Source organism: Enhydra lutris, unplaced genomic scaffold, assembly GCF_002288905.1.
Source record: "Enhydra lutris kenyoni isolate GAN:26980312 unplaced genomic scaffold, ASM228890v2 scaffoldscaffold42, whole genome shotgun sequence".
In the NCBI taxonomy this organism is placed as follows: domain Eukaryota; kingdom Metazoa; phylum Chordata; class Mammalia; order Carnivora; family Mustelidae; genus Enhydra; species Enhydra lutris.
The window spans coordinates 482,247-500,531 of NW_019154126.1; the positions used below are offsets into that span (position 1 = coordinate 482,247).

General features: G+C 34.9%; 1 protein-coding gene and 1 long non-coding RNA gene across 2 annotated transcripts in view; one reads left to right on the forward strand and one right to left on the reverse strand.

Annotated features, from left to right (window-relative positions):
* LOC111155597 (G protein-coupled receptor 158) overlaps positions 1–18,285 on the reverse strand; it is a 413,796-nt gene that overhangs the window by 389,944 nt on the left and 5,567 nt on the right. The gene's annotated exons all lie outside the window — the stretch shown is intronic.
* On the forward strand, positions 8,392–17,250 carry LOC111155598. The gene is made up of 3 exons (XR_002641149.1): positions 8,392–8,473; positions 10,846–11,018; positions 17,149–17,250. It is a non-coding gene; the product is annotated as an uncharacterized LOC111155598 (long non-coding RNA).

The window sequence follows — 18,285 nt, forward strand, 5'->3', positions numbered from 1 at the left end:
CCTGCAAACACTGCATTTCCCAATGTAGGCACTTAAGTTTCTGCAGTGGTGGCGACAGGTCTCATTTCACAAACATATCAGAGCACACCTAGTTAAAGCATGCCACATTCAGGCCAGGGATCAAACATTGCCCACAACAGCAAAGAGAGCCTCTGTAGACAACTGGAGTGAAAGATAAAGGTAGGAAACACACAAAAAAAACAAAGATGAATATTTCTATAAAAAAAATCAGTCAAGAAACTCACAAGATAAAGGGATATAAAATATAGAAATAAATACCTACATCGTGGGGAGGGGATGGGAAAAGAATGGGTTCAAAATTAAATGAACACCAACTTAATATAGATTGCTGTATGCAGAAGAGGTTATATACAAACCTATTGGTACCAATATATCAAAAACCACTAATAAATATGCAAAGGATAAAGAGGAAAAAACCCAAATATATCATTAATGAAAATCAGCAAACCATGAAACAGAAAAAGAAAGGATCAGAGAAAATCTTCAGAAATAACCACAAAACAAATAATAAAGATATAATAAATATGTATCTATTAGTAATATAAATGGACTAAACACTCCAGAAATTACAGAGAGAATGGCTAAAATAACAAGACCTACCTACAGACTGCCTATAAGAAACTCATTTTAGACCTAAACCTACCTGCAGGTTAAAAGTGAGTGAATGGAGAAACATCTGTCATGCAAATGGATGTCAAAAGAAAGCTGGAGTAGCAATACTTATATTGGAGCAAATGGACTTTAAAACAAAGACAATAATAAGAGACAAAGGAGGACACTATATAATATTAAAGCAGACAATCCAACAAGAAGATATAACAATTGTAAATATTTATGCACCCAATGTAGATGCGCCCAAATACATAAAACAGTTAATAACAAGCATAAAGGAATTAATTGATAATATTACAATGATAGTAGGGAACTTTAACACCCAGTTACATCAATGAACAGATCATCTTAACAGAAAATCAACAAGGAAATAATGGCTTTGAATGACACAATGAAACAAGTGGATTTAACAGATATATATCCAGAACATTCCATCCTAAGCAGAATACACATCCTTTTCAAATGCACATGGAGCATTCTCCAGAATAGATCACATATTAGCCCACAGAACAAGCCTCAACAAATTCAAGAAGATCAAAGTCATACTATGCATCTTTTCTAACTACTATGTTATGAAACTAGAAGCCAACCATAAGAAAACATTTGAGAAGACAACAAATACATGGATGTTAAATAATATACTGCTAAACAATGAATTGGTCAACCAGGAAATAGAAGAAATTAAAAAGTAACATGGAAAAAAATGAAAGTGAGAACAAAATGGTCCAAAATCTTTGGGATACAGCAAAAGCAATTCTGAGAGGGAAAATCATAGCAATACAGGCCTACCTCAAGAAACAAGAAAAATCTCAAATAAAAACCTACCCTTACATCTGAAGGAGCTAGAAAAAGAAGAATAAGCAAAACATAAAACCATCAGAAGGAAGGAAATTATAAAGATTAGAGCAGGAAAAAATGATACAGAAACTTAAACAAAAAAAAACAGAACAGATCAATGAAACCGGGAGCTGATTCTTTGAAAAAAAAAAAAAAATCAATAAAATTGATTCATCTAGCCAGATGTATCAAGAGAAAAAGAGAAAGGACTCAGACACAATCACAAAGAGAGAGGAGAAATAACAACCAAGACCGCAGAAATACAAACAAGAGAATATTATGAAAAACTATATGCCAACAAATTGAACAATTCCTATAAACATATAAACTACCAAAACTGAAACAGGAAGAAATAGAAAATTTGAAGAGACCAATAACCAACAAAGAAATTGAGTTGGTAGTCAAAAAGCTCTCAACAAAGAAAAGTCCAGGACCAGATAGCTTCACAGGTAGATTCTATCAAATATTTTTAGAAGAGTTAATACCTATTCTTCTCAGACTATTCCAAAAAACAGAAGAGGAAGGAAAATTTCCAGTTTCATTCTATGAGGCCAGCATAACCCTGATACCAAAACTAGATAATGATATTAATAAAAAAAGAGAACTATAGGCCAATATCTCTAATGAACATAGAAGCAAAATCCTCAGCAAAATACTAGCAAACTGAATTCAACAATTCATTTAAAAAAATCATTCACCAGGATTAAGTGGGATTACTCCTGGGTAGCAAAGGTGGTTCAATATTCACAAAGAAATCAATATCACATCAATAAGAGAAAGGATAAGAACCATATGATTATTTTAATAGACACAGGAAAAGCATTTAACAAAGTATAATATCCATTCATGATAAAAAAAAAAAAACACTCAACAAAGTAGAGATAGAGGGGAAAATACTCAATATAATGAAGGCCAGATGTGAAAAACCCACAGCTATTATCATCCTCAATGCAGAAAACAGAGCTCTTCCCCTAAGGTCAGGAACAAGACAAAGATGTCCACTCTCATCACTTTATTCAACATAGTACTGGAAGTCCTAGCCTCAGCAATCAGAAAACAAAAATAAAAGGCATCCCAATTGGTAAAGAAGAAGTAAAACTTTGAGTATTTGCAGATGACATGATACTAATATATAGAAAACCTAAAAGACTCAACTAAAAACTTGCTAGAACTGATAATTCCATAAAGTCTCAGGATACAAAATCAATGTACAGAAATCTGTTGCCCTTTTTACACCAATAATGACATAGCAGAAAGAGTAAATTAAGAAAACAATCCCATTTATAATTGCACCAAAAATAATGATACCTAGGAATAAACCTAGCCAAAGAGATAAGGAAAACTATAAACTCTAAAAACTCAAACTCTAAAAACTATAAAACGCTGGTGAAAGAAATTGAAGAGAACACAAAGAAATGGAAAGACATTCCATGCCTATGGATTAGAAGAACGAATATCGTTAAAATGTCTATACTACCCAAACCAACCTACACATTTAATGCAATTCCTATCAAAATAATGACAGCATTTTCACGAGCTAGAACAACTAACTCTAAAATTTATATGGAACCACAAAGATCCTGAAGAGCCAAAGCAATCTTGAAAAAGAAAATCAAAGCTGGAGGCATCACAATTCAGACTTTCAAGTTATATTATAAAGCTGTAGTGATAGTATGGTACTGGCACAAAAATAGACATATAGATCAATAGAACAGAATAGAAAACCCAGAAATAAACCAACAATCATATGGTCAATTAACCTTTGACAAAGCAGAAAAGAATGCCCAACAGGGAAAGTCACTTCAAGTAGTGTTAGGAAAACTGGGTAGCAACATACATAGGAATGAAACTGGGCCATTTTTTATACCACACACAAAAATAAATTCAAAATGAAGTAAGGACCTAAATTTGAGACCTGAAACTATAAAAATTCTGGAAGAGGAACCAGGCAATAACCTCTTTAACATCAGCCATAGCAACTTTTTTCTAGAGGCAAGGGATACAAAAGCAAAAATAAAGTACAGGGACTATATATATATATATATAAGCTTTTGCACAATGAAGGGGGAAAAAAATCAACAAAACTGAAAGGTAACCTACTGAATAGAAGAAGTTATTTGCAAATGACATACCTGATGGAGGTTTAGTATCCAAAATACATAATAACTTATATACCTCAACACCAAAAAACCCCTCAATTATCCAATTAAAAATTGGCAGAAGACATGAACATACATTTCTCCAAAGAACACATACAGATGACCAACAGACACATGAAATGATGTTCATCATCACTTAGTATCAGGGAAATGCAAATCAAATCTACAATGAGATGTCACTTCCCACCTGTTAGAATGGCTAAAATCAACAACACAAGAAACAACTGGTATTAGTAAGGTTCACTGTTGGTGGGAATGCAAACTGGCGCAGCCACTGTACAAAAACAGTGTGGCGCTTCCTCCAAAAGTTAATCACACTACTGGGTATTTATCCAAAGAATCCATGAACCCCTCTGTTTATAGCTGCATTATTTACAATAGACAAGTTACGGAAGAAGCTCAAGTGCCCATTGATTGATGAATGGATAAAGAAAATGAGGTGTTATATGTAAATATATAATCACACAATGGAATATTAGTCATAAAAAAGAATAAAATCTTGTCATTTGCAACAACATGGGTGAAACAAGAGATATAACAATAATAAGCCTGTCAGAGAAAGACAGAGACCATATGATTTCACACATATGTGAAAATTAAGAAACAAAATAAATAAGCAGAGGGGAAAAAAAAGTGAAATAGAGACAAATCAAGAAATAGGCTCTTAACTATTGAGAACAAACTGATGGTTAGCAGAGGGGAGAAGGTGTGGGCCATGGGTTAAATAGATGATGGGGATTAGGTAATATGCTTATTGTGATGAATGATGGGGACATACGGGATTGTTAAATCACTATATTGTATACCTGAAATTAATAGAACACTGTATGTTAACTAGAATTAAAAACTTAAAAAGCTGGGACGCCTGGGTGGCTCAGTTGGTTGGGCAACTGCCTTCATCTCAGGTCATGAGCCTGGAGTCCCAGGATCAAGTCCTACATCGGGCTCCCTACTCAGCAGGGAGTTTGCTTCTCCTTCTGCCTGCCCTTCCCCACTCTTGTGCATGTTCACGTGTGCGCGCACTCTCTCTCTCTCTCTCAAATAAAATCTTTTAAAATTTAAAAAAAATTTTAAAAGTTAAAAAAAAAATAAAATGTAACAGTGAAATTCACAACTTTAATATAAGAAGTGAGAAAAATTATTGTTTTAATCAAGATAAAAGCAGATTACAAAATTCTACCACCTAATTTCCATTAACAATGAACTAGAAATAAAGAGCACTTTCTTAACTTGATAAAGATTGCTTCTATCAACGATATGTTTAAAGGAGAAACTTTTTACGATGTTACCTTTAAGTCAAGAGTGCTTACAATCTCTGATGTTGTTTAATATAGTACTGAAAGTCACAACTAATTCTATAAAGAAAAAATTTATATGTAAAGTTCAGAAGAGATTAAACCATCATTATTTGTAGATGATCATTTATCTGGCAATAAAATCAACAGACAAATATGAGAATAATAAGAAAATTCAGCAAGGTTGATGGACAGCAGATCAATGTACAAAAATCAATAGCATTTATCTATATTGACAATCTCCAACAAAAAATTATAACTAAAAAGATGCCATTTAAAATACCCAAAGAATCCATAAATTCTATAGTAGGTAAGTTAATCACAAATACGCAAAACCTCTATGGAGAAATTTTGAAACTGTAATGAAGGACAAAATAGAGGAGCTGAATAATATGGGGAAATATTCCATGCTCTAAGAAGGAATAATTTACTAAATTAAAAGTGTGAATTATCAATAAGTGCAGCTACAAATTTAATGCAGAACCAACTAAAATTCCATATGGATTTTTGAGAAACTTGATAGCTTGCTGTAAGTAGAATAATAAAAATAAGCTGTGAAAAGAAAAGAGGTAGGCCTTGCCCAGGCTATTAGTAGGATGTACTGCCCAACCATGGCAATGAAACAATATTGACAGAAAAACAGACATGGAATGCAGTGGAACAAATTAAAGAATTCAGGAACGTATATGCATATAGCATATTGGGTACCATACACATATGATAAAGATGATAGTGTTGGGAATCTGGCTCACTAAGTGAACAAAAATAATACTTCAGTCCCTACCTAATACCACATACAAGGGTACCTCTAGATGTTAAAAACCTGACTGTGAAAGGTAAAACTTTAAAGTTAGTAGTTGATAACATAAGAGAATATTTTTTGATAAGGTATTGAAAGATTTCTTAAACCCTAAAGCATAAAACTCCAAGGCAAATTTTTTTTGTAAGGCAAATTTTTAATAATATCAGAAATTTTTGAAAATTCTGTTCAAGGATAAAAGATTATGAACAAAGTTAACTGAAAGTTAACAGATTGGGTGATATTACAATGTCTAAAATTGACACAGAAGTAGTATCTAGAATACACCAGGATTTCTTGCAATTCAATAAATACAGAAACCCTAATAGGAAAAAGACGAAGGATATAAACAAGCATTTTACAGAAAAGTAAACCAACATGCTTACAAGCACATGAAGAGATGCTTAAGCAATTTAAAACAATAGTGAGATACCATTTTGCATTCATTAAACTGGCAAAAAATTAGAAAGCCATATAATGCCAAGTGTTGGCAGTAATGTAAAGCTCTAGGATCCTTTATTCCCTGCTGGTAAGTATGTAGACTGGTACAGCCTATCGAGAAAACAATCCTGTAATATTTTATAAAATATATTTACCCCTCTCTATGACCCAGAAATCCTGCTCTTGGGTTTACCTTTCAAAGAAATTCTCATTCAAGTCTATAAAGGGGCATCTAAATTTACCACAGTGTTGTTATAATGGCAAAGAATTGAAAGCATTCTGGGTGCCCATCCCTTGAACTGGACAGTTTCTACACACTATGCAGTGGTAGAGTACTATATTGCAGTAGAGAAATGGACTGGTTGTGTATGTAACAACATGAAGAGATTTTTAAAAGAGAGTTGTGTGAATTAAAAGTAAGCAGAATAATCAGCTTTATAGCAAGTATTTAATTAAAATTATTTGCACACAGCATATGAACAGAAGAGCACGCTTCACAGTTTAGTTGCAAATGGGATAGGATCAAGGAAAAGTGAAAAGACTATTTTTTTTAAAGGAGAAGAAGTGTTATTTCCTTTCTGTTCCCATCTAACTATAAAAGAGTCTAGATAGATTCATGTTTCAGTGACTTAAGTAATCTTTGTATAATTTCCTCACTTGGGGCATCTAATGCGCAGAAAACACCATCGCGTAATCACCCAGCCTCTGTATCATTTAGCTCAAGCATATAACTACAAGAAATGCAAAAGAACGAACAACATAGTCTGATGCCCTCTAGAACATCTAGAATTTGACAACAGCCTGTCTTAAAGCAAGTAAATGTTCTCCTCCCCCACACTGCTTTGCAGCAGACATGTCCAGAGAAAGCTTGCCAAACTTTACATAGTGACAAACGTCTTCCATCTGTCTGGCTTCTTGTTCTTGGAAGGTTTCTTGGCAATCAGGCCACACCTTCCTCGGGAAGATCTGTACATTGTGTGTGGAAAAAAATAAATAACTCAAGTTTGATTTTTAAAGAAGAGAAAGAACCTATAAATATAAAATGAAGTAAGGTCTGCCATCAGGGAAGTAAGGTCAATCAGGAGGAACATCTATATACAATCTTTGTATTTTGGGGGCTCCTCGAGGTGATACTACTTTCAAAATTAAGTGCAGCACATCTCTTAAAATTTCTAGGCTTTAGAATTTGATAATAGATGACTGTCCCTCTGAAAAATATATTTTGAGTCTGCTACTTTTATAGGGGTAGCTGACTAATGTCTCATTTTGTGGTTTTCTTCCACTGGGATGGTTTTGATCTTCATTTTATTTCAATTTTGAATAACAAAATTTATTTTATTTTATCAAACACATCCACAGTGTTCCTTGTATCACCTCTATCCTTTCTGAATGGGGTAGGATAATTCCTTGTCAGGGAACCCAGTACAAAGAGATCACCTATATTGATTCATTTTTTTTTTCAAGTAAGAATCCTATAAAAGAGGAAGTACTTTCTCATTTTCTAGATGAGGAAAAAAGGTTCAGAAAAGTTATATAATATGTCCAAATTCATATTTGTATGTCTAGGGAGGAAAAAATGACAAAGTGTATATGTCAAGGAAAATAAATGTTTAATGTGAATGCTGTAATCTGTCTTAAAATATAAAATAATGATCTCATACCTTTAGTTTCCTGTTGGTTTAATTAAAATGCCATTTATATTAGTGTTTGGCTATAGTAGCTCAATGAAAATACTTTTTTTATTAATCATTTCTTAAATTACTAAACTTGTCTCTTTTTTTTCTGTTGGCTCCTATTTATGTAGATTTTTCAAGTTAAATTACCCACCTGAATAATATGCCCAGTTTTTTTTCACTCTAAATGACTTTTTTCTAGACTCTAATATTCTATACAATAAAAAGTAGCTAAGTAAGGCCATAAAGTAAATAAAAAAAATGTTCCCGTTGAATTTAAAATAAGTAGCCTTGGTTAGGTACCCAATATGTGAACTAAATATAGGTTTTACTTGTATGCTTTGAACCCTATGTTTTAAGTTATCATTTACTGGGTGCTCATTATGTGTCAGACATTACGCTAGACACCCTTAAAACATCCTCACTGAAACAGTGTGGCTGATATTATTTCCCCAGTTTATAACTATTGCAATATCATTTTCCCTAAATAATAGGAAATTTGGGACCAAAAAGAGATGAAATGGGTTGCCTAAGGACACACACCTAACAAGGAAAAGAGCTGAATATGATGCGCATATCCTTGATAAGGGTAACAAGACTATCAGAAGACCTCAGAATGAATTCTTGTTCAAGTTGGTGAGTTGAGCTATATTTCTTTACCTCCACATCCAACTGTAATGACAAGTAAATAAATATAAAGGGAATGAGGCAAAATAACTGACCAGAGATTTGACATGATCTCTGGGATCATACTGATGATAAGCCGGAGTGGTGACAGCTGAGTCCAGGACATGAGCAGGAAAAGCCTGGAAGGGAGGTAAAAATTGCTCTTCCAGCAGACTTTTCAGAAAGATTTAAAGCTCAAAGTCAACTGGTATCAAGAACAGAAGTAGAAAATGAGGCAAACATCAAGGTGATGAATTGTAGGACATCCTTCAGTTACGCAAGTTGGCACACCTCTCCTTGTGTGCAGTAAGGGTAGTTTTTCCCAAACTGAAAACCAAGAATGATTCTGTATAGAGGAAAAGAAATACCTGGGAAGAGCTAAAACTTCTAAAATTGGCTATTAGTTCTCCCAGAGGTTTAGGGTGGGACAGAGACCACCAGCTTCCTTTTCAGACATCCTAAAGTGATTGAAGCCTGACAATCAATGAAGAGGTCTACTGAGGAACTAGGCCTAGACACCAGACACAAAGCTTCATGTCCCCTAGCTGTGTAGATTAACCTAGCCCTTCAGTCAGAAAATGGATGACTAAGGATCATATTTGAGATGACCAGGTAGCATAAGGAAGAACTGGTATGAAAAAGCAAAACAACCAAACCAGGAACAAACAGCAATAATTCAGGCAACAGAAGAAAATTTAATAAGTATTTTAATTTTCTCAAGGAGATTTAGGAAAATAAACATACAATTATGAAAAACAACCAGAGCAAGAAAGAGTTCATAGAAATTAAAAGAGACTTCCAAATGAAAACTAATTTACTAAAAAGGAAAAAAAATAAGAAAATTTCCTACAAGGGAAAGTAAAGAGCAAAAGATGAAAAAAATGAGAGGAAAGTTAAGAAATATGGAGATCAATCCAGAAAGTCAAATATCTAACTCTTAGAAGTTCCAGAAAGAGAAAAGGATAGGAGAAAGTCATTTTAAGCAATCACAAAAGAAATTTCTGAGTGGAAAAATCTAAAAGGGCCAACTAAGTGGTAAGGTTGATGAATAAAAAGAATCACATCTAAGCACATCATCATGAATATTCAGAACCCCAAGGGAGAAGAAAAGATCTTAAAAGTTTCTATGAAGAGAAAAGAAATACCTACAAAAGTGTAATAAATCAGGTTAATATCAAAATTTTTTAGCAGCATCAATGAATGCTGAAAACAATGTCTTTAAAATTCTGAGGGCAAAATGACTTTGAACCTATAACTCTGTATTCTGACAAACAATCAATCATGCACAAAGACATGTTTTCAGACATGGGAAGACTTAGAAATTTTACTTAGAAAGTACCTGAAATGCTTAGAAAGTATTTGAAATTATACTCCACAGGATGAAAAAATAAGAACTGTAGAAATAAGAGGACCTGTATTCAACACAGAGTTGGATTCAAAATTCCAATAATTTGGTAAGATTTCCATGATGGTTATTCTGCTGAAGACCTAAAGCAACTTGTACAAATTATTGTACAAGTTGGGACTTGTATTGTACTTATTGGGACTCCAACAAGAATGCCTTCAACAAAAATATGAAATTTTCTTTTAACAAATAGTGTGATTGATTAAAAAGTTAGATGGTCTTAGAAATAAGTAAAATATATGGATCTTTTTTATTTCTTTAACATGAAAAGGGAAAGCAGGTGGCAATTCCAAAGGCAGGGGAGCAATATGTGAAAAATCTCCACGCAACACATGTAAACTAAAGGTAGCATGGTTTTGAGCAGTTAGTCTAGAAAGAGATAATCCATTGGTCCTTGAAATTTGGAACATTCTGAATATGCACAGATTCAGTTATTCAAGGTTCATTTCTTAGGATCAACGAATAGACAAAGAACAGACTTTTTTTTGTTGTTTTTTTACTGCAGTGACAGGTTATGAATGCCATCATCTTCAATTATCTAAAAATACAGGAATAGAAAGAGAAGTAGGAGGATAAAGAAAGAAAAGTAAAAAATAGAAGATACTATTTAAAATTTATGGGTGTAAAAACGGAAGTAACCAGTAGAAAAATTAAAAATATAATTAATGAAACAAGGAAGAGAATAGGGAAAGGAAAAAATGAAATATAAACCAGCTAAATACCACATTTGTCACATTTTAGAAGCTAATGATTATTTTATTTCCTAAAACCCATAATCCCTATTTTCCAATGTCAATGTTCCTCATTAGAGATACATTCCTACCTATACTTCCTGTCATGCAAAGTCTACCTCCAAATTCAAATCCAAATAAATGTTTATGGTCTCTCTCCTTGCTCTTCTAATCTCAAGTCCATGCCTAATGCCTCTCACTGGCAGTTTTTCAGGCAGTCCCTGACCTCTACATCTTAGACCTCAGCATAAAGGACAACAAAGAATGTCAGGAAATGGCAAATGACAAGACCTGCCAGCTACCAGCTTGAGAGAAGTCAGGGACCTGCAGGATGTCATTCCAGGCATGCTGGTGAGGGAAAAAAAAAAGTGCTTTGCCGGTGAGTTAACCTGCTGTGCCTCTGCCCTTATTCTCCTGCTGTCTGTGTCTAGAAAATGCTTCTCTTACAGGTTTGAGCCAGGGAGCAAGAAAAGCACCCAATTTATTTTTGCAATAAATTTTGGATTTTTGATTTCTACCTCCCTTGCCTCTCATATTCCAATTTATTCATTCACATTTGAGAATGGAGCAACTAGAACTAGCTTATTCTCTGACTGAAATCTCATCAGAGAGACTGGAAAACTCAAGCTTTTAGAGCTAAAGAAGGCTGTGGCAAGAAGGCCAAGACTGAAAGGAAGAAACAGAAAAAGGCACCAAAATAAAATAAGAATACTACGATAAAACCACCCAAGGGAAAACAGTGAAAATGTATCCACAATTTACAGATCACTATGGGGTAGAATTTTTTTTTTTAATTTTATTAATTTATTTGAGAGAGGGACAGAGAGTATGAGCAGGGGGTAGGGGCAGAGGGTGAGGGAGAAGCAGACTCCCCACTGAGCAGGGAACCCGAGGTAGGGCTGGATCCCAGGATCCTGAGATCATGACCTGAGCCGAAGGCAGACACTTAACCAACTGAGCCACCCAGGTGCCCGTGGGGTAGAAATTTTTAAAATTCTTAGTATGTTTCTATATTACCACAATATTTTAACAACTTATTGAACATCTGCATATCTTACTCATCTTCTATCTCATTACCCACCTCTTAGTACATTCCAGTAATTCTTTCTATTCTTGAAGCTTTTCTACTCTATTCTATTTCTATTCTTGAAGGTCATCCCTGCCTCAAGCCTTTGTTACTACTGTTTCATATTTGGAATATGATTACCCCAGCTTGTTCCACAGCTGTTCTTTCTTATCCTTCATTTCTTAACTCAAAGGTCTTTCCTGACCACCCTACTTAATGAAACTCACCTTACCTCTCAGCTATTTATCTCATTATCTACTCCTATCCTTATAGCACTTGTTTCTATCAAAAATTATTTATTATATTTGTTTTGCTTGCTAATCATCTATCTACCCCTACCCCCACAAGAAATATCCATGAGGACAGGAGTTTTTATCTGTCATTTTCACTATTATATCCCCAGCATCTATAGTCCTAGCCGGGCACATGTTATATGCTCTATAATGTTTCCTAAAAAAAATAGTACATTCCATACATTATCCTAAACTCTTTAGATATGTGATTGTTTACTCTCTACAACAATGAGAGATACTCTACACCCTTTCAAGATGCAGACACGGAAAGAGTTAAGGGACTTGCCCAGTGTCACGCAGTAAGCAAAAGTGGAAGTTTGTGGATTCAGATGTAGGTTTGTAATCCCAAAATCCTTCCTCCTAGCCATACTGCGTCCCTGGAATATGCAAGGAAATTTCAAGAGCCACTGAATGTGGGAAGTCATAAAATGTGATCCTTGCATTTGAAGACCATGGAGAACTAGTTGGGCAAAATAGGACTTTTACATAAAGGGACAAACAAATAATAATAACAAGAAGCAGCTGCTTTCATGATAGCCTCTATCTTAAAGGTGTGAAAACAAAGAACCTGAAATAAAGAGAGGGAGATACAACGTAATAGTGGCCCACCATTCCAAGGCTCGGTACCTGCGATCTCTCAGCCTTCATAAAAAAACGTGCTATCCATTCTATCGTTACCAATAGGATCATTCACAATACTGGATTACCAAATTCTGGGGGTCTTGAAAGCTGAAGGTGTTAAACATCTACAGTTTTTAATTTTTATTCTTAAAATCTTGGGAATGGATTACATATGTTACAACATTATTAAACACTACTTGCTTCTTCCCAAGTTTGTGCTAAAAGACCAATTACTTCTGAATTATAAAGACTTTGTATTTAATATAGACTTCTGAACCTATCCTCAGATTATCTCATTCACATGGTCTGGGGGGGGGCACACCTAGGAACGTATTATCAGGCTTTCCAGGTGATCCTAATAATCAGCCATGTTTGAGATCAGTGAATAATGAATATAAATTAACCTTTACTTGATGACTCGAGGTGTCTTTATTTGTGCCTATGATTTGTGCAAGTGACAGTTACTTCCCTGGGTCTCAATTTCCTCACCTGTAAAAGTTACAATAAATTGGATTGTATGATCTCTAAAATCCTGTTGACTTCTAAAATTCTAATTCTGCAAAAAGGAGCTTTCCCAGGACACTGACTAAAACTTTCTTCTTTAAAGAATGCCCCACCACCCCCACACACATATTTTCTTTTCAAAATGCATCTCTTATTGAGAAACTTCAAATATAAGACATGTAACCACAGAAATAGTAAAACCATGTTAATAACAAATTCTGCAAATAGTCTGCCAAGTTTTTCTTTCTGAGCCCTGATGACATATAAGTGTAAATTCATATTACATTGATCCATCAAAAATTTCCAGTTCTCATTTGTATCAGGTTCTATATATGAAACAATCTGACATTCCAAACAAGCAAATGAATAAACAGAAATGTGATCTGACAGACTCATACGCACATATACATATATATACATATACATACAGAACCTTTGAAGTAAATAGCCCCAGAATAACATGTTTATATGACTCTCTCTACACCAGCAGCTTTCAACCAAAGGTATTTTTGCCCTCAAGGTGATATTTGGCTATGTTTTTAGACATTTTTGATTATCACAGTGGGCAAGGAGGTTGCTAGTAGGAGTACAGAGGTGCTGCTAAACATCTAGTAGGAGTCCAGAGGTGCTGCTAAACATCTTAAAACAAACAAAACAGCCCCCACAACAAAGGATTATCTGGCTGAAATGTCAATAAAGTCCAGGTTGAGAAACCCTGCTCTATGCAATGGTCTTAGGCATCAAATAAGGGAAAGTCAAACCCTTCACTCAGGCAGCTAACTAGAAAAAAGAAAAAAACACTTGCCTCCACAGTTCCATTTAAGTCTCTTTAACCAAAACTAGTTACTGACTACACCATGAAGTGTTTATTTCCACCCTGAAACTTCTAAGCCCTGTAGAAAACAAAGAGCTACGTCTTCCTATTTTGGGTCTATAAGTAGTCTTTTATTCTCACTGTCCTAGGCATTTTCCTGCAGAGTGAGTGAAATCCTTCACCAGATGGTGGGGAAAGATTTTGATAATCCTTACTCCACCTAATCTGAAAATAAAAGTTTCTGCAACTTCTGGCCTAGTATTTTGTATATTTCACATACATTGAAAAGAAATGGAGGGGAGGGTACCTGGCTGGCTCAGCTGGTGGAGCAGGCAACTCTTGATCTCAGGGTTGTGAGTTCAAGCCCCACATTAGGTGTAGAGATTACTTAGAAATAAAATCTTAAGGAAAAAAAATGTTCCATGTTTTAGGATAGCTTGTCTTTTTAAACAAAATTATTATGAAGACAAATAGCAATCTAATTTGCATGTAGTAGTGATGGTCTAGATTTTGTCTAGATATGCAGATTTTGCTGCATCTTGATAACTTGCAGATAATAATAGAACTTTATAGTTGGAGAGATCAAGATCTTGGAATTTATTATCTCATTTCTTAATACCATAAAAGTAATCAAATATAAGATCCCATTAATGAAAATATACGATATTAAATTGTATACCTTTAAAAGGAAATGTATGTCAATTGAAAATGACATGCTCTCAATCATAAGACAGATCTCAAGTTAAGAGACATCAAAATGGGGCAAAAGCGCAGCTTAGAATTGGTAAAATACATTATTCTATACCATATTGCCTTTTACTCTTTCTCAGACAAAAGCCATGTGTCATATTATTTTATGAAGTTTCTTCCATACTCTGGTTTCTCTTCAGATCACATAAATCTCTTGCCTTTTTCTATGAAAGTTCTTCCATAATAATGTAAAGAGGCATACCCATGGGACAAAACACATAAATGGTGAGAAAACTAAGTTAAAGAAATGAACCAAAATCTTATGTAATTCTAAGTTTCCTTTTAAATTATAGATGCACTGCATACTTTGCTAATTAGACAAGTTTTTAAAAATTTTATGTTGTCTTACTGTAGTTACAGTTTTTAACTGGGAGAAGTTATAACAGGTATTATAATGAACAAAAATAACCTGGATTTCAATTAATTAGAAGTAATAATTAACCATGTAAAAGAGAGAGAGAGATTGCCTTCTTTGACAGAAAGGTGGATAATTTTTGCTTGGAAAATGATCTTGGGGTCAGACCATTTAAGCTAATTCTGTGTTTTCTATAAATTCTACCTATAATGAAGGTGATAAAACTAGATATATCCTGTAATTGCTTTGAGGCACTATAATACCTTTTGATACCAAAAAAAGAAAGTTTGTCATGGCTCCTATACTAAGCTTGGCATTGTAGAAAACGGTGGGGAGGAACCTGAGAAAGACTTCTAACAGAAGTATTTCACAGAACAACCTATCCACCTAAATATTTTTATAGGTTTTTTTTTCCCTGAAGGAGAAAAGACTTGTTGGATGAGTAAATGCCCAGAAAAAGTAGAAAATTATACATAGGAATGGTTTTTTAACTAAAAGCTGAAAAGCAAATAAGGCTAAAAGAGCAGGAGAACAAACTCCCCCCGCCCACGCACACACCCTAGTGCATACGCCAAAGCTGTGGACAAGCGCTTAATAACACTGTTGGCTGCAAACCCTCCAGGCAGAGCCTCAGTACAGTGTGCTGCCTGCTTGTGCATAGTGGCCATCAAGCTGCCAAAGGTATCAAAATCCCAGGGTGCTGTCTCAGTAATTCTGCTAAAATAACCCTGTAAATACCAATCCAGAACTGAAGAGAGAAAACAAACAGGGCCCTAATGCTTCAGTACCAACCAAGTGCAAACTAAGGTCAACAACCTACTCCTTGGCATTGCAATATGTTACAATATAGTCATAAAGCACAATGTTTGTTGGAAAAGGGTAGCCATAAAACCCTGAACAGTGGACAACCAACTACTGCCTTTCTGAAATTGAAAGTAAACTCTGACTTATCTAGCAGTTGAGGCTATGGAATCAGTAATGAGGGCATCAGTTCCCCCTCCAGAGGGCAGCCATATACTCTCGTTATTTATTTAGCAGCCTCAGAAATCCCAGTTCTGCTTCCAGTTGCACCTTCTACAAAATGGCAAGTAATGCGGTGCTACTGCTGCACCACAATAAATAGCCCTTTCTGAAATGTTAAAATTAGCCAACTACACAAGTGAATTGAAAGTAGGTTTTTGTTAAGAGTAGGCAAGGAGCTTCAAAATGCCTGAACATTGGTTATCTTGAGGGAAGTTACACAGGTATACTGACGCCCCCTGTTAGAAACCTGCAAAATAGCTTCATGTTGCCTTTAAGTAAAATCGGGATCTTTCAAGATCTGGAATATCAGATCATGTTTATTCTTATTTTGAAATGGCATTCCCTGCCCTCCAAAAAAAAGAGAGAGAGATAAATAAATAAATAAATAAATGTCTCATTTACACTAGCATATATACTTAACTTAGTATACATCCAAAGGGCTTTCTCTAAATATCCTATGAATAAATGACTATGATAAAAACATACATTGAACATATATGAACATGATCTGCATTTAAATAAAAATATATTAACTATTTTCAGTATTATAATCAAATAAAAGTTCAAAAGTTAAAGTAATATGTTCAGTTAGGTACATAATTATAGACTTTTAGGGTTATAAGGAGCCCTACAGGTCACCTAAGACCAACTCCCTCAATTTAGAGATAAAGAAACAGGATTAGAGGGAGCCTGCTTCCTCCTCTCTCTCTGCCTGCCTCTCTGCCTACTTGTGATCTCTCTCTGTCAAATAAATAAATAAAATCTTTAAAAAAAAAAAAAAAGAAAGAAACAGGATTAGAAAGGCAGCCACTGCCCAGGAGTCAAAGAAAAAATCCAGCAGGTGCCAGCATCTCTCTCCAAGACCCATGTTTCCACCCTGATCCACTGTCATTATAAATCTTCACAATAATTAGGGATGAAACAAAACCATCATATAAATTATAAATGACTATTAGTCACATGACTTTAATTCAGCTAAGCTGAGAAAGTTTATGTCTGAGGTATTTGGGAAGCCAGAAGCTACAATACAAAATACTTACTGAACTTTCTGTGTGATCCCAATTCTTCATTTGGTCATTACAGAATCCCAAAGGAGATGTACTTTACTAGTCACAGTTTACCGATGAAGTAATGGAGACTCAAAAACCTCAACCGCAGAAGTTCATCTAAAAACTCTTTGATCTATAACCCAGGTAAGCCCCTCTGTGCTGCTTCTGTGGGTAACCTCCGAACCACTATCTTACTCGCAAGAGAGACAGAGGATATGTTTAGCTTGGAGCAAGATGGTTATTTCCCTTATACTGTGAAGTGCCTTCTTCTGTTGAAAGCAGAGATCTGTTCCAGAATCGCTGGGGAGTTGTATGTGAAGGAGAGGGAGTAAAATGACCCCTCAGAAGTCAGCAAATCAGTGACATCGATGTTTGTTGCATTAGTTTCTAAAAAGGGATTTCCACACTATTGTGATCTTTCCTTCATTGCCCTATTGCCTTTTTTTTTTTTTTTACCAACACCAAGTCTGACATTCACATGGATTCCTCTTCCTGTGCATGTTACTCCCCCAGCAGTCTCATTTCCACAATGTACTGCATTTATGTGTATCCGCTCTGTTTCCAAACCCTACTTGTTGACAATTTGGATAGACATTTTAAGACTGTGTAGAACAAAGGGTTATTATAAAGGTATTTGGATAGCATCAGGTGCATTCCCATTAATTATGGAGAAGCTGATTTCCAGACAGGTAATACAGCTAGTCAGAGACAAAACTGAGACTTGAGGCAAAGTTCTGTCAAGTCTAATACTCTTCCTACTACACAACATACTTGGTTGTATGATTGGTCTAAAAATAATAAACACATATGACTTATTTGGGCCAAATATATTATCTCAAGTCAATACCATGTTATATTTTTTAATAACAAGGTGAAAACAAGGATGGCAATCAAGAGATTGCAGCATAGGGTAGTAGAAAGACAATATAAGCTTCACAGCAGGATATATCTAAATTTGATTTGGGATCCCTAATTTACTAGCTGTGTTACGTTGGACAGGTTGCTGAACTTTTCTGAAGCTGTCACTACCTGAGAGTACAAAGAATTAGATGCAGTGGTATATATAAAGCATGTGACATATAGTAGGTGCTAAGTTTCCATTAATTCTAACCTACCACAAAAGAGCTATGCCACACTAGCAAGTTCCTTTAGCCCTCTGGGTCTCGTTCCC